Source organism: Cervus canadensis, chromosome X, assembly GCF_019320065.1.
Source record: "Cervus canadensis isolate Bull #8, Minnesota chromosome X, ASM1932006v1, whole genome shotgun sequence".
Taxonomy (NCBI): Eukaryota; Metazoa; Chordata; class Mammalia; order Artiodactyla; family Cervidae; genus Cervus; species Cervus canadensis.
Genome location: NC_057419.1, coordinates 67,895,574 through 67,923,490, shown reverse-complemented (window position 1 = coordinate 67,923,490; position 27,917 = coordinate 67,895,574). Strand labels below are relative to the sequence as shown.

The 27,917-nt window shown below is 36.3% G+C and overlaps 1 protein-coding gene across 9 annotated transcripts in view; it reads right to left on the bottom strand.

Annotated features, from left to right (window-relative positions):
* DMD (dystrophin) overlaps nucleotides 1-27,917 on the bottom strand; it is a 2,532,480-nt gene that overhangs the window by 1,168,165 nt on the left and 1,336,398 nt on the right. The window lies entirely within an intron of this gene.

The following is a 27,917-nucleotide window of genomic DNA, read 5'->3' as shown; positions in this document are numbered from 1 at the left end:
GGAAGCCCTACAATAGTAAAAAATATGTTTTGTTGTCATCAAGTTGATTTTGGTTGTGCTCAACTCTATGAAATAGAGCTTTGTAACACAGTTCAATAGTGTCTTAAAACCTACTCTTACATTTGGAGCATAAAAAATTACATCAGAAGCTCATCAAATATCCCACTAAAAAGTTCCTTTGAGTCAATGGTTCTCCATATTCTTTGGTGAATATGAGCTGCTGTTCATAATTTCAAAGAACCTTGAAATGACCAAAGAGGAAAGGTGTTTAAAGAGAAGACCAGAACATACTGATGAGAATCTGAAAACATTTCCAGCAAAGGTCAAATTCATACCTTTATTATTATTATTTTACTAATGAGTGAACTGAGACTCAGGTAAAACTTGGTGAAAATTCACACAGTCAGGGATTGGTGGAGCTAACATTCAAACTTAGGTCAGTCTAATTCCAAAGCTAAGTTCTTAACTGTGTCTGACATTCACTTATTCCTGGACAAACTATCAATACAAACCTGACTTTGTCCTGTTAATACTCCACACAAACTGAAGGCTACTTTTAGACAAAATCCCTTTGTGTTTCTGTTCTTGTGTTTGGTCCACGGATTAAACACCCAAATATTCTGGAATGGGAGACAGGATATCCTGATACGGTCCTATAGTCAGAGGTGTTGACATAGCTGATATCATCCAGCAATGCCTTCTGTCTTCTTAAAGCTTGCAATTCTGGAGCAATGCCAAAATTCTTTAGTTCTCTTCATAAACTATTCTGTATACAGTGTCATTTCTTTTTACATGAAAAGTGTTTGGAACCATTCAGTGCCCAAGCATTTTCCTAGAATGATGAATTCAGCTCCTCGTCTTGTTCTTGGAAAACATGTATTTCTTTTTCTGATAACAGCAGTAATAATTATAATATTTTTTATAGTTCTATAGAACCTTTTATCTGGAGGATTTACAGGAACTCCACATATATAGTACTCACTGTAGAGCATCTTTATTGAATATATCTCAGTGGAAATATTGGAAGTGGTGTTTTTAACATTTAAATATATGTCAGTTTTTAAATTCTACTTTCTCTTCTGCTCACAATCTCCTATCCACCCTCAAAATGATTATATGTGTTTTATGTCTACTCTATAGGCATATAATAAAATGGTAAATGTGGCTTTTCCTCACTCTCTTTTGAGCTAATATTGTTTTTAGTTTCTTCTTACATTCCTTAGTAAGCAATATTTTCTTTCATCCCTATTAAACTTTACTTGTCTAGTTTAACCAGTTTTATTTTCCTCCTGTTTATTGTATTTCCATTCATGAATGCCAAAAGGAATTTCTTAAATTCTTATTTCCTCTGACACAGAATGCTTAAGTACATAATTCTAACTCTCTTATATTGCAAATATGGACATGATTGTAATTAAACATTAAGCAAAATAGAAGACATAAGAGGGCGTTGTATTCATAATCAACATATGGTCAGTCACTTCCAATGGGTCCTCAACACTGATGAACAGTATCACTGGTGCCTTAAGCTTATACAGTGGACCATTTTTGCCTACTGGCTTCTCTGTGAAATTATCTCCTGGTTTTCTTCCTTTCTTAGTGGCTATTTGTTTTCATGTTGCACTTCCTCATGACTTTGTCCTGACCCATCTTCTCTTCTGGCCATACTCTCTACTGAGGTTATTGTATCCACTCACATAATTTAAAATAGCATTTCTATGTCTAGGAATCTCATGTGTATCTTCCATGTATTGCTCATTCATATAATTATAGATGGGGATCGGCAGTTTAGGTCCATGAACTTTGTGTGTGTGTGTGATAACATATATCAAACATAAAATTTAGCATTTTAACTGTTTTTAAGTGTAGAATTCAGTGGCACTAAGTATATTCACATTGATGTTGTTTAGTCATCCAGTCATGTCTAACTCTTTTGCAACCCCATGGAGTATAGCCTGCCAGGCTCCTCTGTCCATGGGATTTCCCAGGCAAGAATACTGGAATGGGTTGCCATTTCCTCCTCCAGGGAATCTTCCTTACCCAGGGATAGAACCTGCATCTCCTGCATTGCAGGCAGATTTTTTACTGCTGAGACACTGGGGAATCCCATATTCACACTGCTGTGTAACTATCACCACTATCCATTTCTAGAACATTTCATCCTTCTAATCTGAAACTCCCTACCCATTAAAGAATTCCCCATTCCTGTCTACCTCTAGCCCCTGGTAACCACCATTCCACTTTCTTTATGAATTTGACTATCTAGGTACCTTATGTATGTGGAGACATATAGTATTTTTCCTTTTGTCTTTGTCTTATTTCACTGTCTTCACTCTTCATCCACATGGTAACATGTATCAAAATCTCATTCTTTTTTAAAGCTGAGTGATATTACATTGTATGGATACACCACACTTTGTTTATGCATTCAGTTATATCAGTGGACATTTGGATTGTTTCTACCTCTTGTTTATTGTGAACATGCTCCTATAAACATGGGTATACAAGTACCTGTCTGAGTTCCTGCTTTCATTTTTTTGGGGGTATATATTCAAGGAGAATAACTGATAATACGGTAATTCTATGTTTATTTGTCTCAGGAGGGGGCTGATTTTTAAAAACAAAGTTTTATTAGAATACAATCAACCTATTCATTTATGTATTGTGTATGGTAGTGTTTGCACAAATAAGGTAGACTTGAATAGTTGTGACAAAAACCATAGGACCTACAAAGCCTAAACTATTTACTACCTGGCTCTTTATAGAAAAATGTGTTGACTCGTGCTACAGAAAATAGTGCTACCAATTCCTTGGCTTCACAGAGAACATATGATTTTTAAAGAGTTAAAAGATCTTTTACATATGGAGACAGAAAGAGGATGTTATTCTCAGCCTAAAGATTAGAAACTAAGGATAGAATGCCATACACAAGTCACATTCTCAATGAAGTTAGTCTGATATTAATACTGAGACTCAATTGTTCCAGGTAAATCTTGCTTTCTCATAACAGAATTACTGAGTTATATCAGTCTATATTAGATGGAAAAATCAGGCATCAGTTTTCCATATCAATGCAATATTTCACATTGCCTTATTTGACTGAAGATATAAAACCACTACAATACTGTACAATAATTAGCCTCCAACTAATAAAAATAAATGAAAAAAAAAAGATTAGGGATATTGCCTCAAATGAGAAATCACCTGAGTTTTCAAGAGGCTGACCTGTATAACTGTGAAATAATTTGGCCTCCAAATGCTTCAACTATAAAATATATAAAATCCATGTGCTATGTATGACTGCAAATACACTTCCCTTGGAATGCTAACGACTAGGATAGAATATCCCTTTTCACTGTTTTGAACATAGCCACAGGTAAGACTGTGAAAGAGTACAACTTACATAAATAGAAAAATAAATGATTCATAAACCGATCTTAGGTACCAAAGAGGCAAAATAATTGAATGGAATTATTTCACCATGCTACAAATTGTGCACTTACATGGTATATTAGATATAAATAAGAGTTTATTTTAAATCAGTATAGGCAGAAGTGGCTGGAAACTAAAAGGAAATATATCTTATCCATAATATTAAAGAGGATTTAGGATACACTTAAGATAACATAGTAAATCTTATTTGTTTTGCCAATGCAGCTTCTGCTTAGCTTTAAAATCTCTATTACTTAATAGGAAAAATTAATTTGGGGCTCTTAAAATGTCACAGGAAATCCTTCATTAAAATTAGAGCTATTCAAATTCTACCCATCCATATCATTCAATGACTGGTATCTTCAGATCTCACCCAAGAGTGTGATATACTGTTATTTTGAGGAATTGTTCTCATTCAATATAAATCCATGCTAACTTTTCAAATTTAAAACATCTTCTACAAAATGCATTCTAACGTGAATATCCCATTTTGTGTTATTTATGGCAATGCTCTTGGTTCCCTATGACTACATATATCAAACACAAATAATATAAAATATGTAATTTTCTGTAGTATTGTGATGTTTTATTTATTTTAAAGTAATTTAATAGGATTTTATATTATTGTGTTAAATTTATATTTATGATGAATACTAGGTAAATAAAATCTAGAGTAACATGAAATGTTGTTAGAAATTTGCTCTATGCTTCAAAAACTCATCAATATTTTCATTGAAAATCCACCATGTACTTTGGACACAGTTTTAAAGAAGATACTGCTACTCTTGTCTCAAAGATCATACACTGAAACTCTATTTTGCTTTTGATGCTATGAGGAGACACACTAAATTAATACTCTTGACTATTGCCCCCTAAGAGCATATGATATAATTTATACAATAAAGAATAACTACAAATTATTATGATAGGAATCAGTATAAATACATGGAATGCAATGCTCCAAATGAGCAGAGAAATTAGATACTGTCTGGTGATCAGTTGATCAAGGATGCCTTGATAGAAAGGGTAGCTGAGGGTACCTGAGAAAGTGTACCCGAGTAATTCACTGAAGCATCATTTAATTTATATATATATATTCATTAATATATTTATATATTATATGTAATATTATACATTTAAACAATATATATTTAAATATATTATTTATATATGCATTTAATATATATTATATAAATATATATATACATTATTTAAATGTCTAATATCCCTTCTTTCTGGAGAAAATTAGTGCTCACTGAATTTCCCAGTATTCCCTTATGGTTCCCATACTCTTTTGAGGTTGCTTTGGGACCAATATGGCTAAAAATTGAGAAATGGGACTGTGAGGAAGTGATACACTATTTCCTGTGGGAGGCACTTAATAGCCAGTGCCTAGTCTTCAGTTTCCCTTTGACAATGCCCCTGAAGTTTACATAGTGAGGTGGCAGAGCCGTCTAGATTCCTGAGTTACCACATGGAGGAGAGTTACATGTTGTCGGCAAAATGGTGGCATAGAAGGACATGCACTCATCTCCTGCAAAAACACCAAAATTGGAACTAGCTGCTGAACCATCAACAGGAGAATGTTGGATCCCACCAAAAAAAGATACCCCATACCTAAGGACAAAGAAGAAGCCCCGACAAGACGGTAAGAGGGGCACAATCATGTTTAAAATCAAATTTCAGACCTGTCAGAGATACTCAGGGGAGGCAAACAAAACCTTGTGTGCACCAGGACCGAGGGGAAGGAACAGAGATCCCCACAAGAGACTGAGCCAGACCCGCATTTACATCAGACATATAAGCAAAAAAAAAAAAAAAATTACATTTACGTCATTGAGAATTAAGGATTTCTTCGTGGCTGCTATCGTTAATTGCTCTGACTAAACATTTCAGTTTTTTGGTTATTGGTCCCCTGCTTTTCCTTTGGAGAAAATTAATCTTCCCTCATTCCACATGGTCTCAAAGGGACTTTTAATCACTGCACTCTGCAAACTTTATAAAGAGCTGAGGCAAAGACCCAATGTAGGCCAATTAGATTCAAGACCTGAATCCAGAGTTGAGGGAAACAGGGACAGGAGAGTTTAAAGCTAAGCCATTTTGATGGCAGGGACTTTCTTGAGCTCTGAGTTCTCAGGGCTGTCCTGCCTGGGCTGTGGCTGGTTTTTTCACCCCTGTCATTTCTGTGAACTATATGGTGTCTTCCCAACAGATCCCATTTCTCTTAAGGTCAATGGATTCTTTCAGGTTCTTATAACCAAAGCTTCCTAGTGGTATTAAGTGAAGAGGATTTGTATACGTGTAGTTCTACTCCAAAGAAGTATCTTCAGAATAAGGGCATTTTAGATAAAAATGGGTTTCCCCAGTGGTTCAGATATAAAGATTCTGCCTGCAAAGAGGGAGACTCATGTTCGATTGCTGGGTTGGGAAGAATCCCCTGGAGGATGGCACGACCACCCACTCCAGTATCCTTCCCTGGAGATTTCCATGGACAGAGGAGCCTGGTGGGCTACAGTCCATGTGGTCACAAAGAGTTGGATACAACTGAGTGACTAAGCACATTACTGAGCCCATCTATTACTAGATAAAAATAAGTCCAGTTCTCTGTAGAGGTATATGGAATCACAAGTCAGAGAAACCAAGTTAGGGCTGTTGAATGCCAGGCTATGAAGTTTTGATGTTAGCCTCTGGGCTAGGGGGTTATAAAATCAAATGCCTTCTGGGGCATTTGGGATGCATAAAAATGTAAAGCTAGACAAGGTATAAGGCCATAAGTGCTAAACTGATTGTCTTGACCAGTTCAACCTCTGCCCTGTCTTAGTGCTTCTTAAAGCTCCCCGCAGGCCAAAGAAACCAACCAAGCAAAGCACATCCTCCAGCTCTCTTGTCTCCAGGGGCCACCAATTTGAAACTAAGATCATCAATAGACAACTGTCAAAGGGTTCTGTGCTGGGGAATGTGAGCCCAGGACTTGCTGCTTTAGAAAGATTAACCTGTCAAAATAGACAGGGGGTAGGTGGAGGCAGATCTCTTATAAGGAATCTATTGACTTGAGATTGATGTCAAGAAGAATGGAAAGCAAATGAAGACATAAAAACAGTTGAAAAGGAAGAGTCTACAGAACTGGGTAAATGCTGAAATGAGGAATTCAAGTGCAGGGAATTCAGGCTGAAGTGGAAACTTTTTTTTTTTTTTTTTAGCTCCCATTATTGTGCTATACAGATCATTCTGGTGCCACGACAATGGCAAAGCCAAGGAATGGACACAGTGAAATATATGAAAATATGAGGTCATGAGAAGGAGAATGTTTCATAGTGCCTCAAGTGTGAAAATTTACAATATCCAAAAGCATTTCTAGAAACTACTAAAATAAGAGCACCATCTATATAATCTAAGCATGATGTTGAACAACAGCAACAAAAAAAGTTCTAACTGGCCAGTCTTGATATTTGTAAAGACGCGGTCAAACACAGTGATGTGAGAGGGAAGAAAAATACTTTACAATATGCATTGCTTAATGTTTAAGCCACAGGATGAAGCTGCTGCCCCAGGACATTGCTATTTGCCTTTGGGGGAGTGCAGTGTTTTGGACAAGCACTGTGGCAATAACAGGCTTTAGTAAGAAACATGGTCTTTCCCCTGGGCTTGATGCTTGGGACTGTATTCTATCAATTAACAAGCATCATTAAGAAGAAGGTGTTCATTGAAATATTATACATAATTGCAAACATTAAAAATGGTCCATATTCACAACAAGAAAATGTTTAACACAGTATCAAATTAGCATAACTATTGCATATAAAATAATTATAAAGTCAATGTACTGACATGGAAAATGTTTATGACAGTTAATAAAAAATTTTTTTAAGTCAGATTATAAAAAAATAAAGTACAGGTAAGAATAAACAGAGGACAATAGTGCTTTTTTGCCTGAGGGCCTCATGAGAAATAATGGTGGTGTCCTCATGGAATTGTGAAATCTAATTAAAGTACACGTTTTTTGATTAAAGTGATGGTGCTACTGATCTGGTCAATTTAAGATGATTTTATAAAATACTTGAGTTTGTAGTTCTTTATCTCATGCTTAATAGCACGAATACATCAAAACAACAACTTACAAATATCTCCCTACAGAAATTATACAGATAGATAGGCAGACAGGTGTGGTTTTTTTTTTAAAATGAATGACTGACCAAAGAAAATTATTGATCTCAAGAAACCAGTTTGAGATTTATCTGGGTACAGGTAGTAGAGCAGAATATTGGGAGAGTACTATTTAATTCCAGGACTAAATATATTGAGTTGGCCAAAAAGTTTATTCAGGTTTTTTTTCCCAAAGGAACTTTTTTGCCAATTCAATAAATAATAACAATAAAATTTGAAAACTGTAATTTTGGAGGAAATATGTTCCATTTCTATACCTGAATAGCAGATCATTTTTAAGGTATTTGATGGAAATTGAGCTTATAAAAAAGGATTGATTACAAAGAAAGCAGTAACTCCCTAAACAGTCAGGGTCATTTGAATCCTGAGGACTTATCCTAACACCATGGCATAGTTCAATGTATAACGCAGGTCCAAGAACTAGTATCAGAATCAGACTGAATGTTGTTATTGCCTTATTTAATGTGTGCACTCACATAGCAACCATATTAGCTACAAATGAGAGTGAATGAGTAGGTGAGAGTTAGTGAGTGGAGACCAAAAAAATAAAAGGTATGTATTCTGTGATTCTATTTTTATAACAATCTAGAAAATGCATACTGGTCTGTAGTGTCAGACACCATATCAATGATTTCCTGGGGTGGAGGCAGGGAAGGAGGGAGGGATTACTAAAAGGAGGCTCATGGAGGTGATGGTTATGTTCACTGTCTTGATTGTGGCCATGATTTCACTTGTGTATACACCTATAAACACTTGTCAAATTGGATTATGTAACATGGTAAGGTTTACTGTATGCCAACTACACCTCAATAAAACTATTAAAAAGGCTAGTAGCTGGGCTCTATCACTACCAAAACACATTACTAGGTATAAAATATTTAGTTAATAACAATTTATGCTTCTTCAACAAGGGCAATTGACTACTATAGTGGATGCTGTGATGTGTTGCCCAAAGTCATGAATTACAAATGAAGCGTGCATTTCTCTCGTTGTAGTGTTATCTGCTAACAAATCACCATTTAGCCCTTCTCAGAAGTTTTCCTCAGAAGACAGGAGCTTTCCTGCCTAAGATTATACAGCCTTGCAGTGGGTAAATGGGAGACATATTCAATGATAAATGGATTTAGGGCCACAAATATCCAACCTCTTTGCCTCACTCAGGAATATTCTAAATGACCATCCCAACTCCAAATGGGACTAGCTGAGATTTCTCTTGTAATGACAACACAACTTCAATGCTTCCATCTGTCCAATCCCGTTCCCTTTATTCTCTCCCAGGCATTGTTTTTAGAGCACTTCCCAGTAGAAATCTCGGCCTCAGAGTCTGTTTCTTGAGGAACCTTGTCGAAGACAACAAATTTTATGCTGAAAATCTAAAGTGCAGAAAACAAAGCTATATACCTGAAGATGTCACCTAAATGACATCATGAAAATTTCTATCATTATGCATAAAGACATTATATACAACATATCTTTTGTTGTTGTTCATTGCTCATTCAATTTGTTACTAGATTTCTGGAACAAGACACAGGATATAGTGTTTAAAAAAAGACTCAGGAAAGAGATACGGTGAACACTTGGCATGTGATTAACAGAGAAGCTTTTGCAGAATGTCAGCTATTAGGGACATTTTCATGCTTGGCAGAATAACTGTCATTAAATTTTAGTACACGAAGGCACAACATTTTGTTATCAATCTTACTAGATCCATCCACCATGTCAAAATAATATGAACACATGCCAGGAGAAACTGCATTTCACTACTATTACTGCCAGAAACTTGGCAAAATGTGGCCTCTTATTTTGTAAATTTATTAAAATAATAATGCTAACAAATATGGCATTAACTAGATGCTAACTTTCCAGGGTCATTTTTCACTAAATGAAATTGCCTTGAGAATTCTTTCCGTAGGATGAAGAGAACAGTTTCCATGAAAACCTCAATTGATTTTCACTACCTAGCAACATGAAACACATGTTAGCCCTGGGAGACAAATGAGAGAAAAGAAAAAATTTCTTTTACCAGAAGTTCATCCAGCATATTGAGTGGTAATAGACATCTTCCATCTAATGACAGACATGAGGAGGGAAACAAGGCTTTAATAACAGAAACAATTCTTCTCTCCTCTTCTATCCACTCTCATCTATCCCTTAGGTATTGATTTAAAAAATATTTCATAGGTTTGACATCCAAATGAAGAAATGTAAATGAAGTGCACTTCTGAACTATCTTCAGACAGTCCAAGAGACTTGCTTTCAGCAGAATGAAAACCAAAATGTCTATAGATTTTCTTAGCGTACAAAAACAACCCATATATACATATATTTAAAGGCAGTATAATCAGTGCATTTTACTTTCTCAGTTTACTTACTAAAGCTAAATGACATTTTCATCTTTATTTTTGGCTTCAAATTCCATTATCTTATTAATAATAGAAACTTTGTGAGACAAGTATTTTAAGTTCTGTCCATGGGCATTCTTTGATAGAATGATTCAGACCATATGGGCAGACATGTTATCATGAAAGTCATTTAGAGAGCTAGTTCATGGAAAACATCTCATGTTTATTATATTTTTAATATCAACAAATTTATTCCCTATAAAACAATTATTGGAAAATATCATTGATAAAGGGCATATCTTATGACTAAGATGTTTCAAAGCAACAGAAGAAACACTGAAATGTTATATAGATCAGGGATCTGATTTTATGGCCATTGATGAGGCTGATAGTGTAGTCTTCACACAAGGTATATTTCTTAGTACCTTTTCTTATAACTTCAAGAAGACACATGGTCCAGTCCAGTCAATAAATGGCTGTATGGTAATGATTATTAAAATAATACTTGGTCATGTCTTCCATGATCAATATGTCACCACAGCCAAAGGGACCATGAGGCAATCTGTACTGAAGTTAGTGACAACCTGAATGTTCCCCTTTAGCTAGGCTGTGATCTATTTTCTTGCTTTATACTGCATCCTGTAAAAATAGGACTGGAAGTAATTCCAGTGCTTTTAAACCCAATCCAAAATTTAATTTCCTTTGTGACCTTTGAAACATCAGAGTTATAAAAGTCTAGCTTTCCTAATTCCCCAGATTTTCCACAGGTACTTCCTTATTAAGAAACAAAGCAAAACAACCTTCACACAATTTGCAGTTCTCTTTCTTTCAGTTAAAAAAAGGATTTTCATTTAACTTCACTTATCTCATTTTCCTGTGTTCTTCAACCTCAAAATGCTTCAAGCCTTGCTCACATTTCCCTTAAACTTTATACATATCAAATGCCTATTTCTTTTTCTGTTATCATTTTTTTCCAGTCTTCTAGATCTCTAATCCTTCTTATTACTCTTCATGCTGTGACTCATGAATCAAGTGATTTTTATTTTGCAAAGAATTTTGATCACAAGGTAAAATTAACTAACGAGTAAAATTTGTCTTCATTCATGTCTAGTGAGAACTAATTTATTCTTAGTTTCTCTAGGGATTCCAAACTATTGTGTTTTGATCTTCCAGGACTTTAACTTTTAAAATGCTAGAATGAGTAATGAATGTCTAGCCAACACCATGCATGCTGATCCAAACAAGTAATAGAGACAGTCTCAGATTCTACAACCATATAAAAGGAATCATAATTTTAACTTGTCTTTTGACACTAGAGACAAGACAGTTGGATAGTTTGCAGACAACTTGGAATAAAGTTGGCATACTAATAAAATTTTCTTAAATTAATGCTTTTAGAAATGACAAAACCCACTACAATATTGTAAAGTAATTAGCCTCCAACTAATAAAAATAAATGAAAAAAAAAACAAAAAAACAAAAAAACAAAAACAAAAACAAACAAACAAAAAAAGAAATCCCCCAAATATTTATTGGTGATAGAAAATACAAATTCAAGCCTCATGCCATTCAAGAATTTCACTTAAGCAGGATTGTGTCAACAATTTTCAATTTCTAGTTTGAATTATGTCACTGACTAGTGTGAATCCCACTTAAAAAAAATATAACTATATCCAAATCCAATTTACAGTTGTAAAGCAAAACTCAGCAATTCAAAGACCTAACTACAGTTAAGTATATGCTAACAACAAAAGTAAACATTGGTAAAAGAGTAAACAAACAAGTCAATGAGGAATAATGAGAAAGTCACACAAATATCAGAATGCAAATGCTTAGGATTAAAGTTGGATCCAGAGAACTGCAGGAATCAGAAAAGTAGCTCAAATATGCAAAGGAATGAACAGCCGGATAAAGCAGTGCAGTAGCCTAATTTAGAGGAGTAATGCCCTCCCTCGCCCCGCCCCTGTCCAGGATTCACATTGGAGAAGACCCAGTTGGAACGTCACCCATTCTCTTGGTTCTCGAGAGTTCACTGTGCGCTGGCTGAGGTTCAACAGCCACTAACTCTTAATCTTCTCACCACCTCCCTACTCTCCCACAACTTTCTGAGGTCACCTCCCAAATCAATGACCTAAACTCAAATGCTTGTCTCAGGATTTGCTTTCAGAGGAAGCCAAACCAAGACATTCTTAAACCTCCAAATGTTTAAGACCCAAATCAATTCTTAACCAAAGCTAGTCTGACCCTGTAGTTAAGAGTTAAGGGAACACATGTAACTGGATTGGAAAATCCATTTATGCTTTTCAAAAAAATGTAGCATTGTTCTTTGAGACAGAGTAGGGATACACAGAGACCTAGTAGAAGGAAAGAGAGCACATTCAATAAATTATTAAATACCAACTAACAGTAGGGTTTCAAATAACATGTCTTTAAGAAATATGAATTTTGATACAAGTAAAACAATGTCTAAGCATTAGATTCTATATAAGCATATAAAAGTTATTACCAGAAGGTTGTACCTCATCATAAACAGGCTTTATTTTGTTTATTTTTCTCATACCCTTAAGCTGCTAAAATATAAATTTGATGAAGTCCCTTCCTTGTCATTGAATTCTGTGGAGTTTTATTTGTGAGAAAAGAATGTTTCCCTTTCAGAAGTGTTGGCTTGAATTAGAAAATGCTTTATTATGTGCATTGCAAACCTACTTATTTACCACAGCTAGACAGAGACTCCTTCTTACTTTGTCATGCAGCTGCTTGTTTTTAAACAAATTTTGCCAAGAGACATAAACCAGATGGCCCTCTTCAAGGGTATACTGTGAGCCGTGATAGTCAGCTTATGGTACTTTCAAGCAGCCGACAGCTGGGTATGGAAAGTCATGATGCTATTCGGAAATCCAACTTCCAAGGATGCCAAAGCACAAGGAGACTCTCAAGTTGGTAAATAAAACTCTGACTTCAAGTTAGTTTTAATACCCTAAATTCAATAATTTTTTCAGGGGTCTTTAAACATCTGCTTTAAAATACCAGTTTTTCTCTGGTAAAATAGAAGACTCTTGAGAGTCCCTTGGACAGGAAGGAGATCAAACCAGTCAGTCTTAAAGGAAATCAACCCTGAATATTCATTGGAAGGACTGATGCTGAAGCTCCAATACTTTGGCCAACTGATGCAATGAGCTGACTCATTGGGAAAGACCCTGATGCTGGGAAAGACTGAGGGCAGGAGGAGAAGGGGATGACAGAAGATGAGATGGTGTGGATAGCATCACTGACTCAATGGACATGAGTTTGAGTAAGCTCTGGGATATGGTAAAGGACAGGGAAGCCTGGAGTGCTACAGTCCGTGGGTTGTAAAGAGTCAGACACAACTGAGCGACTGAACACAACAAAATAGAAGAACCCACATGAATTGTATTAGAGATTAAACTTGTGGAAAAATGGATTCAGAATACATTTTCAAGTGGAATCAATAAGCTGGAGATTGGGCTTCCTCCAATAGTTAGACATCCACAATCAAAAAAGTTTACTGATGCTATAATATTCTACTCTGGTAGTATGTTATTTTATATTGTTGTTCCCAGTTCTATTCTGTAGTATTATCATGTATCCTCATTCTTGACATGGCCTCATAGTAAGAAGAGTGCCTTCCTCTGCTCCTGCCCTTTGGGCTTGCCACGTGACTTGCTTTGACCATTGGATGTGGTCCTAAAGAGGCAATTTGTCAGTTTCAAGTTAAGGTCTTTAGAACCATTACGTGTTTCTGTTTGCCCTTCTGAGAACTTCCAGACTGTTCCATGGAAGAATATGTACCAAGTATCTGCTGCCATTCCAACCTGGGCCCCAGAGGAAAACACACAGATCGGGTCTATTCATTTGACCTACAGTCCCACAGGCTAAAAAAAGAGCCTTACTCTCTAAGCATGAGAATAATTACTAGCAGTTATTTGAGAGTGTGTTTGTTATACAGAATTATTATGGCAATATCTGACCATTACTGGCAAACTTTGTTAAGGGTCCAATGGAAAGCTACTTTGGGTCACTCTTATATTATTGGGTGGTAGAGGAAAAGGGATAAGACAAATATGAGAGCTGACATAAATGTCCTAATCATGCTGCTACTTTATAGAAGGTCTCCATAAAGATTACAGAACTGTACCTCTGCTTATCTCAGAATGCCTTCAAAACAGATAATGACAACTCTTGGTTTTAAATGTTATCTCTGATTATCAGAGGAAGGCAAATGAAACAAAAACATGCAGCATTTCAAAAGAAACTAAACATACATAATTCACATTTTGTAAAAAATTTACAACTTACATTGATTCAAACATAAAAATTATTCAAGTAGTAAGACTTTTTATATGTCCATCTATTATTTCTAAGTATCTAACCATTCTAGGAAACCACATAGGATATTCCAAAATGTGTTGTTTCAAGCAGAAATGTCTCAAAAACCACATCTTTAGCTTGTAATGGGCAGTTTTCCCTTGAGGAAATTGATGTTTTCAAGAGGAATTTGAGACTGTCCATGGATAAACTAAAACTAATAAGAAAATAATTCTTGTGAAAATTGCCTTACAGGCAAGAATTTGCAATTCTCACAGCATAAACAGAGTTTTTAAAAAGTGTTAGAATTTTGTAATGGTAACAAATCACACTCTCCCCACAACAGCAGAAGTTAAAATAAGCAAGCAAGTAAGCAAATGAACAAAAAGTTTGTTGCCTTCCACCAGAAAGTTATGTTGACTTTAATAGCTAATGGGTATATTTATCTTATGAGAGTCTATTTACTTCTCTCAAATACCATAATTATAAAACATATCAAGATCTCAGATTATTCATGTATTGCTATATCTATACTTCAAAGTCATAATTCAGCTTCATTACAGAAAAATGAAAATAAATATGAGGAAATTTACCCTCCCTAAATAGACTATTGAATAAACTATAATGGAAATGAAATTCTTGGTAAATTAAAAAAAAAACAGAAATTTATTCATTCCAAAATATTATAACTTTAGAGTGAGAAGCTTATCATTTTCTTGTAAGGATTCATCAATTTAAGAATTAATATGTACTGAGCAGCTACCATGGTCTTATACTATGTTTGGCTTAGGGGTGACAGAAGGTATATGGCACAGTTTCTGTCCTATAGGAACAAAATGGATGGTAAAGAGTTGCACTCAGTTATGTAACACATACAAACTTAAGAGAAGCACTTCTAAGAGTAGTGCACAGAGGATTCTAGAATACAGAAAGTGAAATAATTTTGAGATGAGCGAATGATTCCAAATAGTGATATTTGCATTTGGTCCTGAGCTATAAACAGGACTTCGACTAGAACCAAAGAACATACAGGGTTTCTTAAGCAACTGAAGGGATTCTTAAATACTTGGCTTTGCAAAGCACATTATACAATCATGGTTTATTTTTCTACAAGATATTGAATGTGAATATACCACCTTACAAATACATCTCTTTGAAACACTGTGGTTTCAGATACAAGAGTTTAAAATGTGTGTATACATATCTATCTCCCTGTTTCTGCTACTAAAGGCTGACATCTGAAACAGAATATAATCCTTGAACATAAGAAATCCTAATGAAATACATAGGATACCAGGGGCACAGAGATAAGAATTCATAACTTGGGTCAAAATATAAGCTCTTGCATATATTTCTATGTGATCTTGGGATGATCATTTGTTCCCTCTAAATCTCAAGTTCCTTATCTGAAAATAAGGTTCTCCTGAGGGTGAAATCATATATATAAAGCACTGAATACCTGTCTGGCATGAAGGTGTTGCTAAAACAGGAGCTCTTTACTTTTAAGTAACACACATGTTACATGTCCAGAAAAGGGGAAGTCCTGAAGCTTCAGTGCATTGTCATAATTTTAGCTTTAGTCGCAGATCCTTATTTTATGGTAGATATTCTTGGAGTCAATGATCTAAACCACTACAACTTACAGATGACCCAACTTTAGTCAAAGAAAGTAACTAGAGACTATGTAACCTAGGTGCACTGTGAAAACCAATTATCCATGTCTTTACTCAGCTAAGCTGTGGCTTTGTTGGAAAGGAGTAAGAGTCAAGCAAAAATTAATTAAACTTTGTTTTGAAGTTATGGAGAGATAGAACAAATGGGTATTGGGCAATGATGAAAACATTTTACTTTTATATTGGCAGAATTCAGGAAGCTGCAGTAAGCTGTTGGCTCAATCAGAGCTCATAAAATTATGAAGGAATGCAGGGAAAGAAAATAATGCATGGAAGAAAGACAACCTCTTTAACAAGTAGTGCTGGGAAAACTGGTCAACCACTTGTAAAAGAATGAAACTAGAACACTTTGTAACACCATACACAAAAAGAAACTCAAAATGGATTAAAGATCTAAATGTAAGTCCAGAAACTATAAAACTCCTAGAGGAGAACATAGGCAAAACACTCTCTGACATAAATCACAGCAGGAACCTCTATGACCCACCTCAAAGAATATTGGAAATAAAAGCAAAAATAAACAAATGGGACCTAATTAAACTTAAAAACTTTTGCACAACAAAGGAAACTATAAGCAAGGTGAAAAGACAGCCTTCAGAATGGGAGAAAATAATAGCAAACGAAGAAACAGACAAAGGATTAATCTCAAAAATATACAAGCAAATCCTGAAGCTCAATTCCAGAAAAATAAATGACCCAATCCAAAAATGGGCCAAAGAACTAAACAGACATTTCTCCAAAGAAGACATGCAGATGGCTAGCAAACACATGAAAAGATGCTCAACATCACTCATTATCAGAGAAATGCAAATCAAAACCACAATGAGGTACCATTACACGCCAGTCAGGATGGCTGCTATCCAAAAGTCTACAAGCAATAAATGCTGGAGAGGGTGTGGAGAAAAGGGAACCCTCTTACACTGTTGGTGGGAATGCAAACTAGTACAGCCACTATGGAGAACAGTGTGGAGATTCCTTAAAAAACTGGAAATAGAACTGCCATATGACCCAGCAATCCCACTTCTGGGCATACACACTGAGGAAACCAGATCTGAAAGAGACACGTGCACCCCAATGTTCATCACAGCACTGTTTATAATAGCCAGGACATGGAAGCAACCTAGATGCCCATCAGCAGATGAATGGATAAGGAAGCTGTGGTACATATACACCATGGAATATTACTCAGCCGTTAAAAAGAATTCATTTGAATCAGTTCTAATGAGATGGATGAAACTGGAGCCCATTATACAGAGTGAAGTAAGCCAGAAAGATAAAGAACATTACAGCATACTAACACATATATATGGAATTTAGAAAGATGGTAACGATAACCCTATATGCAAAACAGAAAAGGAGACACAGATATACAGAACAGACTTTTGGACTCTGTGGGAGAAGGCGAGGGTGGGATGTTCTGAGAGAATAGCACTGAAACAAGTATACTATCAAGAGTGAAACAGACCACCAGCCCAGGTTGGATGCATGAGACAAGTGCTCAGGGCTGGTGCACTGGGAAGACCCAGAGGGATGGGATGGGGAGGGAGGCGGGAGAGGGGATCGGGATGGGGAACACATGTAAATCCATGGCTGATTCATGTCAATGTATGGCAAAAGCCACTACAATATTGTAAAGTAATTAGCCTCCAACTAATAAAAATAAATGAAAAAAAAATTAAAAAAAAAGAAAATAGTGCTCAACAAAGCTATACTTTTGACATATTTCTTGTGTGCACGCATGCTAAGTAGCTTCAGTTGTGCCTGATTCTTTGCAATCCCATGGACCACAGCCTGCCAGGGTCCTTGATCCATGGGATTTTCCAGGCAAGAATACTGCAGTGGGTCACCATGCCCTCCCCCAGGGGATCTTACCAACCCAGAGATCAAACCCAGGTCTCCTGCTTCGGCAGGTGGATTCTTTATCACTAGCGCCACCTGGGAAGGTCATGTATTTCTTAGGGCTCTTTAAAAAACACAAAAGACATGTTCTCTATATACACATTAAAGACTTTTAGTTAGTTCTCTTCCAATATCCATGCTCCCACTTCTCTACAGTTCAGTTCAGTCGCTCAGTCGTGTCTGACTCTTTACGACCCCATGGACTGCAGCACGCCAGGCTTCCCGGTCCATCACCAACTCCCGGAGCCCACTCAAACTCACTGCTCTATAACTGTATACTTTTTGGCAGAGTATATCATATTCAGGAATAAATGCAACATTTCCTAGTCTCCCTTGCAGCTTTGGTATAGTCAGGTGACTGATTTAGGCCAATAAAGTATACGCGTAAATAAAATGTGGCAACTCCCAGGGAACTTCCCTAAAAGACTATTGGTGTGAATCCTTTGCCCCTTCTCCCTACCTTTTTCCATCTTACTTCCTGGAATGTGAACATAGTGGGTGCTCCATCTTGCAATGTGGAGATGAGGGCCCACATGATGAGCTAGATAACAGAAGAATCAGTAGAGTCATCCTACCTGCTTGGACTGCATACTCCTAGGGTTTTAAGGAGAGAAAGAAATTCTTCTTTCTTAGTGAAGGCATGGCTGCCTTGTGCATTTGTTACCCTCAGCCAAAACAAACTCTAATTGATAGAGCAAATTTCTATGTGTGTCTTTGGAGAAGGGGAATTTGTGGCATAATAAAACCAAGAAACATACAATGAGTAAAGTCAAATAGTGGCATTATTTCCAAAATGAGGCTAGTTTTATAGGTTTCAAGTTATTTTCTATACTAGAGCCTTTTTCCCTTTGGCAGTGATGAAAATACGAGTTTATTTAGGTAAGAAACAAGCAAACTATAGCCCCCTGTACAATGAAAAAGTAGAATCGTCTATGGTGAAGAATGGAAATATGTGTCTACAGCTATCTTGAGAAACAAAAATGTTCAATTACTTTGAGAAAAAGATTCAGGATATTGATCTATGGTTAACTCTGAGATTATGTGAATTTTATATCTAGTCAATTTCTTATCTGAAGCAAGTTTTAAACTAACCTCTAAGTGAACTGTAAAGATTTATAAGAATCTGAAAATGTTAAAGATATAAGGCAAAATGATCCTGTATGAAATGGCTATCATAAAAAGCAAATCACTCTGCAATTCTTGAGTGCTTTGAACTAGCAAGAGGAACATACAGAAGGTAAGCTGATGGGCAGAAACAAACTTATATTTAATACATTTCAAAAAGCCCTTTTATTCAATAAATACAACAGATCCCTTTCACTCAATTCCTTCACCAACTGTCCTCAACGACTAAAAAATTCAAATAAATTGTATGTAAACAAAGACATATAAACCAAAGACTAGTTTAGGTATCTAATTCAAATGACACTGTATCATGAATGGCTTGCTTTTTAGACAGAGTTTCAAACACTAGAACTGCGGAATAAAGATCTTGTTTGTTGACCATTGGCATGTTTTAATGAGATGGTTTGACAGTCACTATGTTAACATTAAATACTTCCTAACACCAACTATATGCGATTAACCTTTTGTGATGTATAGCTTTGCCTCTTTTGGTAAAACCTCCAAGTAATTGGCATCAGAAGTCAAATTATAGACTTCATTTTGGGCTGCTGGGTAGAAACAAAAGACTCCTCTTTTGGCTCACAATTGCTCTCTCAGTGGTGTGCAAGGTACAACAACTGGTCTGTGAAAGATATGCACAATAGCTAGGGATTAATTTAGATTTTACAGAGCCCCAGCAGAAATATAAACACTTTTAGAGAGTAGCATGACAAAGAAGCTAGTATGCAGGAAGGGGTGATCCCTAATTGAAATACGCAAGAGGAAATAGGCCAGAGAAGGCAGTGTAGAGGCTGAGCTTCGTGCGTGGAGATTATAGCAAATGATGGGTTAGTAAAAGACTTGCCTTTCCTAAAGTTTTGATGATTTATTTTTGGCATATAAGATACATCAGTGCTGTCAAATTATAGTTTTCATCATCATTATCATCAAATAGTATTTATTAACCAAATGTGCTCTATGGGGACTTGTACTAAGAGGCAAAAATGATATGGTTTCTGACTTCCAGTAACCAATAAAATAAAACTGACCAATCAATATAGACAAATGTAGGGGAGCAGATAGAGAACAAGATGCTTAATGGGTAAACACTTTAAGCTTTTAAATATTTCCAATGTTTAGGTGAATTGGTGAGTATATATGTGTGTCTATGTATGTTTCTTAATATATCTGTGGAGATAAAAATATCTTTTCTCTACATAGATAACTAAGTTCTAAAAATGAATTCTATGGAATCAATTATTTAGTAAATGCTGATTTTCAAAAACATATTTCATTTTGAAAACCAAAACAGAAGCATTCCCCATACACCATGGTCTCAACAGCATGAAAAAGTGGGACATACATGTAGAAACTGTCACTTCTTCCTCAATTTAACACATTTACCTCTGCAGGGTCCCTATGAATGAATGGATGAGAATACTCTCCCCTGGTCAGTACAAAAACAACTGTAAAATGAGATGTAAAAAATAATCCATATTCAGGGTATTTTTTTTAACCTCTTACTTGATTCTACCAAGTTCAAAAAACTACAGTAAAATTATGCACTGGCACTTACACATATACCTGGGAGGAGAAATGAAGATTCAATCTGGCATGAGTATTTTTTTACATTTAGTAGAGACTAATTCTAAGACTGCAATGTTGATCTTTCCTGAGTTGTCAGGATCCTGTGTGTGCTTCTCATGTGTCTTCCCAACTACATATGGCATTGTGACAAATAGAAGAGGCTGCTAATGCTGCTATAGCTGAATGTCTCATTTAGGAACAAACAAGTCTGGAAAAGCTCCCAGATTATACATCTGTCCCTCTAGCTTCCACTTTAGAGGAAAAAACTGTATGGAGATGCCATAAGGATTAATATATTATTCTTTCCCTCTGTGAGTACTGTATGGTTATTTCCCTAACCTTGACATGAGAGAAAAATATTTACTGAAAGCTTCAGTAGAAAAATTACCAGTGAGATAGTCAATGCTTATGGGAAAGTTGCATGTGGAGTGGGCTAGCAGAATGGCATGCTTGTCCCCCAGAATCTGAATACAGAGGCGATCAAGGCGCTTTCTCTTCAAATCCAATTTCTTTCATTTCTATTTCTGTTTTCTCTCCTTTCATTTCTTCATTTTTTTCATTGTCTCATTTTCCTTCATGGCAAATGGCAGTGAGAGTCTGTGAGCACATTAATACTGTGGGCTTGACACAAAGAGAGCTAAACAAAGGAGAAATCCCCAGGGAAGCAGTTTCCAGCTCTTCCATCTCCAGCATCCTGTTGACAAGTGGCACTGTGCTCCCAGCATTCAGGAAATCGTTCTCTAGAGCAGTGGTGCCCACAAACTTAAGAGTCTGTACTGATCAATTATAAACCTTTCAGAGGTCCATGGGGAAATGCCAAAAATAACGCAATGTAATGTGCTTTTTCTTAAAATGCCACCTTTTTCAAAACATTCTGAGATTAGAACCTTCTTGTACTTAAAAATGTGTTAACTATTTTAAAAAGGTTAAGTGTAAATTTCATTTGAGTAAAAGCATACACACAGAAAAATATACAACTCACAAGTGTACAGTTCTATAAATTTTCTTAAGGGAAATTATCAATGCAACCAGTATCCAGATGAATAAATAAAACATTACTCAAACCCAGAACTCATTCCTGTCCTTGTTAATTACTACTCCCCACAAAAATAACCATACCTGAACTTTAACCTTGATAGGCCTTTTTTTGAGCTTTATTTCAATGAAATCATACAATATATATTCTTCTTTAACACAACATGGTTTTTCCTATTTCTTACTTTATGAAAAATCATTGGTAATAGAATTTGATTTCTTAAATGTCCTCATACTGTCAGACCAGAATCTTGTTGTTACACAATAATGCCATCTTATGGCTACAGAGCAATTTGTAGTCTACAAACTACTTTCGCTTTCATTATCTTCCTTGATTTGTGCTATCCTCTAAGACTTGAGGAGTAATTTCCTGAAAATCAGACAAATTTGCTAATGGTTTGAGGGCTAGGAAAGGTGGTATCTGAAAAAAGACAACAGGCTATCTGTATTGGTATCTGTCATCCCTCCTTAAGTGCTTTTGGAAAGTATATTGTTTCTCTAATACTAGGTAGATATTATGTTAGTTTCATTTTCATGTGTTTCCTTTATAAACAGTAAGTAATCCACTAAGAAATAGATGGAAAACAGCATTTAGCATCAGTTAATTTCTCATTAAATATTTATGTATTTATATATGTAAATACATGTTTCTATCTATATGGATTATCCATATACATGGATATGTACATGCACACATGTGATTCATGGATTTAATATTTACTGCCCTATCTGTGTTTCCATGGGGCACACACACATGGAAAGGACCCACTTCTAATAATTTGAGGATTTGTAACTTTACTGAGGTACAAGTTAAAATTCTATTTGCCGGAAGACAACGTATGGAAGCCAACGTATGGTCTCCTAGATAATGAGTGAGCTGTAACAAGTCAATCTGGCTTTTAATTCTCTACTTGCATCAACATAGACAGTAATGTCTGTTTTACTCTATGACATTTAATAGAGGTGAGTCTTGCCATCATGGCACTCATGAATTCGGTGATTAATGATGGTCTCAGAAGCTATGCCTCAGGAATGCCAAGAGACTACTGCATTTTCTCCTGTTTGCAAATTAATTTTGAGTAAGCTATGCAAATATATTAGAGCGAAATATTTTGGTGAAATAGAAATAAGCAATTGTGCCATTGAAGCATGTGTTTGGGCAAGTCACTTAACATCTTTGTGGTGGACAAATGTCCATCTAGTCAAAGCTATGGTTTATCCGGTAGTCATGTATCAATGAGAGCTGTACCATAAAGAAAGCTGAGTGCCGAAGAACTGATGCTTTTGAACTGTGGTGTTGGAGAAGACTCTTGAGAGTCCCTTGGACTGCAAGGAGATCCAACCAGTCTTAAAGGAAATCAGTCCTGAATATTCATTGGAAGGACTGACGCTGAAGCTGAAGCTCCAATACTTTGGCCACCTGATACAAAGAACCAACTCACTGTAAAAAATCCCAAGGCTGGGAAAGATTTAAGGCAGGAGAAGGGGATGACAAAGGATGAGATGGTTGGATGGTATCACCGACTTGATGGACATGAGTTTGAGCAAGCTTCGGGAGTTGGTGATGGACAGGGAAGCCTGGTGTGCTGCAGTCCATGGGATCACAAAGAGTCAGACACGACTGAATGACTGAACTGAACTGATAAAATAATGAAGCAGGATAAAATTACTAAGGTATTTTCAAGCTCTAAAGAATCCTTCATTATTAATTATTAACTACCTATAATAGTTTGGATTATTAGTCAGCAAGTATTTATTGTTCTTTCCTGCTCACTGTAGCAGGAGAATACTTCCCCATTCTATTGATGTCAGGTTTACTGTTGCCAATGGAATGTGAGCAGCTTCATACAATCATAGTCCACACATGCTCTTAGGAGATTGGGCTTGGTTCATGCTCTGGTGATGTGTCATGAGAAGAGTATGCCACCGGTCCTTCATCTAAAGGCCAGAATAAAGACATGTGGAGGAAACACATATCCTGGGGCATAGCCCAGCTCACCCATCACTTGAAAGAGCTGTCCAGCTACACTCAGCCTAAGTCAGCCAAAACATAGGCAACCTAAAGATCCATAAGCATGAGAACAAAGGCTTGTTTTAAGTTATAGAGTTTTACGGGTAATTTGTATCACCATATTATGGCAATAGCTGACTGATGTATTATCATAACTGGCTCATACCTGAAAATATACTAATGCCTTCTTACTGGTTCAAAGGTATTTTGTTTTAACCACAAGTTGACTTATTTAAAAAACCGTAGATTTTTGTTGAGAACCCAACATCAATGATGCACATTTGTCTATTTAAGAACGTATAGCCTCGATTTATGAGAGAAATACAAATCAAAACTACATTAAGTACCACCTCACATGAGTCCAAATACCACCAATAAAAAGTCTACAATAACAAAAGCTTGAGAGGATGTGGAAAAAAGGGAAACCTCCTACACTGCTGGTGGGAATGTAAATTGGTACATCCACTATGGAGAATAGTATGGAGGTTCCTTATAAAGCTAAAAATATAACTACCATATGATCCAGAAATCCCATTCCTAGGCATATATCCAGAAAAAAGCTCTAATTCAAAAAGATGCACACATCTCAATGTTCACAGAAACACTCTTTACAATAGCCGAGACATGGAAACAATCTAAATGTTCATCAACAGATGAACAGATAAAGAAGATGTGGTATATATACACAATGGAATACTACTCAGCTGTAGAAAGGAATGAAATAATATCATTTGCAGAACATGACTGGACCTAGAGATTGGCATATTAAGTGAAATACATTATACAGAGAAAGATGAATATATGATATTACTTATATCTGGAATCTAAAATATGACATAAATAAAATAAACTTACTTACAAAGCAGAAACAGACTCACAGACATAGAAAACAAACTTATGGTCACCAAAGGGCAAAGAGGGTTGGGGGAGGATAAATTAAGAGTTTTGGATTAGCAGATACAAACTACTACATATAAAACAGATAAACAACAAGGTCAGAATGTATAGCACAGAGAAATATATTCAACATACTGTAGTAAACCATTATGGAAAGGAATATGAAAAAGAATATATATGTGTGTGTGTGTGTATACATATATAACTTAATTATGTGCTGTACATTAGAAACTAGCACAACATTGTAAATCAACTCTATACTAATTTGAAGAAAGAACATATAGCTTCTAATAGATAAGGATTCAAGAATCTACCAATATATGGGCTTGGTGGGAGATAAATTCCTGACTACCACTACCACTCCAAAAAATGGAGCCCAAACTGCAGCAATTTATATTTCTTAACCCCTAGCAATTAGAACCTAGTTATATGACTGAAGCATGCCTTATTATAAAAGTTGGCAATTTATGGCCCTCCAGCAAAATTTGACCTACTGCCTGTCTTTATAAATAAAGTTTTATTAGAATAAACCATGCCCATTTGTATATGTATTGTCTAGGGTTTCTTTCACCCTTCAACAGCAGAGTTGAGTAGTTACAACAGAAATTATATGACCTGCAAACACTGAAATATTCACTAATTGGCCCTTCAGAGGGGAAAAAAAAAACAACTGCTTTATCTGGCAATTCTGTAAGCAAACTTAATTCTAAAATTAGTGACACAAAAATAAGTAATAATTTTGATACTTTTGGGAAGTGATAGTTGCAACTGCTATAGAGCGGCAATGGTATCTCTGGTGTACCAGTGGACCATGGCTATGATAACAGTTTATAATTCAGATTTGTCTTGTAGTTTGATGCTTAGTGTGTTTCTGGGTACATGTACCAGGCTTCCTTGACAATTTCTGCCCATATTTACATCTGGATCCCAGGCCTTTCCATCGATTCTATGAGTTACCTGATACTCTTCTAATTATATAATTCTACCCAAGGCAACCGGAGTTTCTTTCTGTTAGTTGTAACTCAGAACCTTGAACGGTCCATTGACCTTGCTTTATTCCTGACTCAGAGTAAGATGTTCCTTTTCCACTCCCCAGGGATCTTGTTCTCACCCTCCAGCATTGCTTGTATCTATTAACCTGTAATTTACTGGCTGTTTGTCCATTTTCTCTCTAGCACTGGGAGGTTCTTCAAATCAGGGACTGAATTTAAATCAGCTCTCTACGGTGCTCAGGAAAACGTGAGAGCATATAAGAAAGAATTAACAGGCATGAAGACTATCAGAGCCAGGAGACCATCATGTTTATCATCAAAATTGCCGAGCTTGACTGAGTCATTATATAGAAGCAATACACTAAACACTTGACATACACTGTATCATTTAATCCTCATAACAACTCTATGACTTAGTAAATATTTTTCTCCCATTTTATAGATAAGGGAATTGTGGAGGATAAAGGCTAGGGAGCTTGCTCAAGGACATAGAGCTGGTCAGCAGCAAAGCCAGGATATCAAAGCAAGTTGAACTCTGGGGTCTGTACTCACACACAATAACTTAAAACAGTTTTACCCAAGACTAGACTACAGTCACATGAAATTTAGCAGCTCCTGACCAATTCCTAGAGAAGTCCAATTAGAGTAAAATGAGGATACTTTTCCAGCATCTGGATAAGTAAAGAGTGAGGTTACTGGGGTTAGTGACACTCCATCATTTGCCAGACATAGGAAAAAGCCCACCCAGATCCGGGGTGAAAATTCAGCTTACTCTCTCTGTAGAATGGCATTAGAGGATCTGCGTCTTTTCAAGTCTATGGTTGAAGGTGAACTGAAAGGTAAAGAGCCGCATGACTGTCAGAAGGAAATACGTAGCTCAGTGACAAAAGATGACCAAAAGTGGGGGAGAAGACTCAGAAAGCAGAAAGTCTCACCTCAGCCTTCCTGCAAGAGTGGTCAGTGCCTACAGAAGCACGTAGCCACTGCCTACCCAAGAACCCTGAAAGTTCTTAGACGATAGTGTTGGTGGCCTGGATGGCTAGAAGAAAACCCTGAGAGAAGACAGTAGAGACGCAAACATCCCCAATGTGGAATGAGCACCCCAAAAGAGAGTGACGAAACTGACCTCATCGAGTAACTTGCAGAAGTTCATTTTGACTTAGTATGCGATACTGAGAGGTATATTCATGATGGAATAATAAATTTGTCTTTTGCAGTATACACATAGGACTGCTGAGTTTCTTTCCCTTTATCAAGAATGGCTATGGATACCCTGGAACTAGCTGTTTTCCATTAAGTTGAGATAAAACTATTAGACAGTCCAGGGGAAAATATTCTCAGGCTTCCTGGTGGGGGATTCAGTTCAGATACACTGAACATCCACTTCATGCTTAGTACTACTATCTTAGTCCTGAACATATCACATAAAATAAAGCATATCTCTCTTTCAGGAGCTTGTGCAGGAGACATAAAAGTAAAAAAAAAAAAGATATTGCTCTATATTAAATTCTAGGAAAAGGTCATTTTGGAGCAGGGGCATCCCAGGTGGTACTAGTGGTAGAGAACCTGCCTGTCAATGAAGGAGATGTAAGAGACATGGGTTCGATCCCTGGGTTGGGAAGATCCCCTGGAGGAGGGCTTGGCAACCCACTCCAGTATTCTTGCCTGGGGAATTCCATGGAGAGAGGCACCTGGCAGGCTATAGTCCATAGGGTTGCAAACAGCTGGACACAACTGAAGTGATTTAGCATGCACCCTCTCTACAGGTAGCCACTGAGTCTGGCAACATTTGCAAATATATAAATTGTATGCTGATATTATGTTATATTAATGTTAAAATGATATCTAAGTTTCTAAGATAAACTAATATTTTTAGGGTTTTAAGAAGGAAATAACATTTGACATGAGACTTGAAGGCAGGTAGGCCAGAGGGGGCAGAAGACATTTGGAAATCTTTAAATCAAATTAATATTGCTAGAGCAGAATTCAGAGGAGTTGTAGGCAAGCAGGAGTTGATACACAGTGAGGTTGACCACATGAGCAGGGATCATGTGAAAGCCTTTTGTTCCAAATTAATCAATCTAGACTTTATTCTAAAAGGAATGAGGTGATAGCACTTAAGTTCTTACATTTCAGAAAAACAATTCTGAATGAAAGATAATTGGGAGCAAAGAAGGCATGATCATTGGAAACACTGAGATTTATGCTAGAAGTATTGATTTAGGAATCTAATGTAAATTAAGAACAAAAAATGAAGTAAAGACATCAAGAAATGGACAGATATGAGAGATATTAAGGAGGTTCCTTGTAATTATTAAAAATGATTTTATTTCCTCCAAGAATAATGAAGAATACTGTCTTGAAACAACTCTTTGAAAGAAACTGCTTTAAGCCACTGCAATTTTATTATGTTTCACCTAAAATTGGAAGAGGAAACAACACCTTCTTCTGGTCT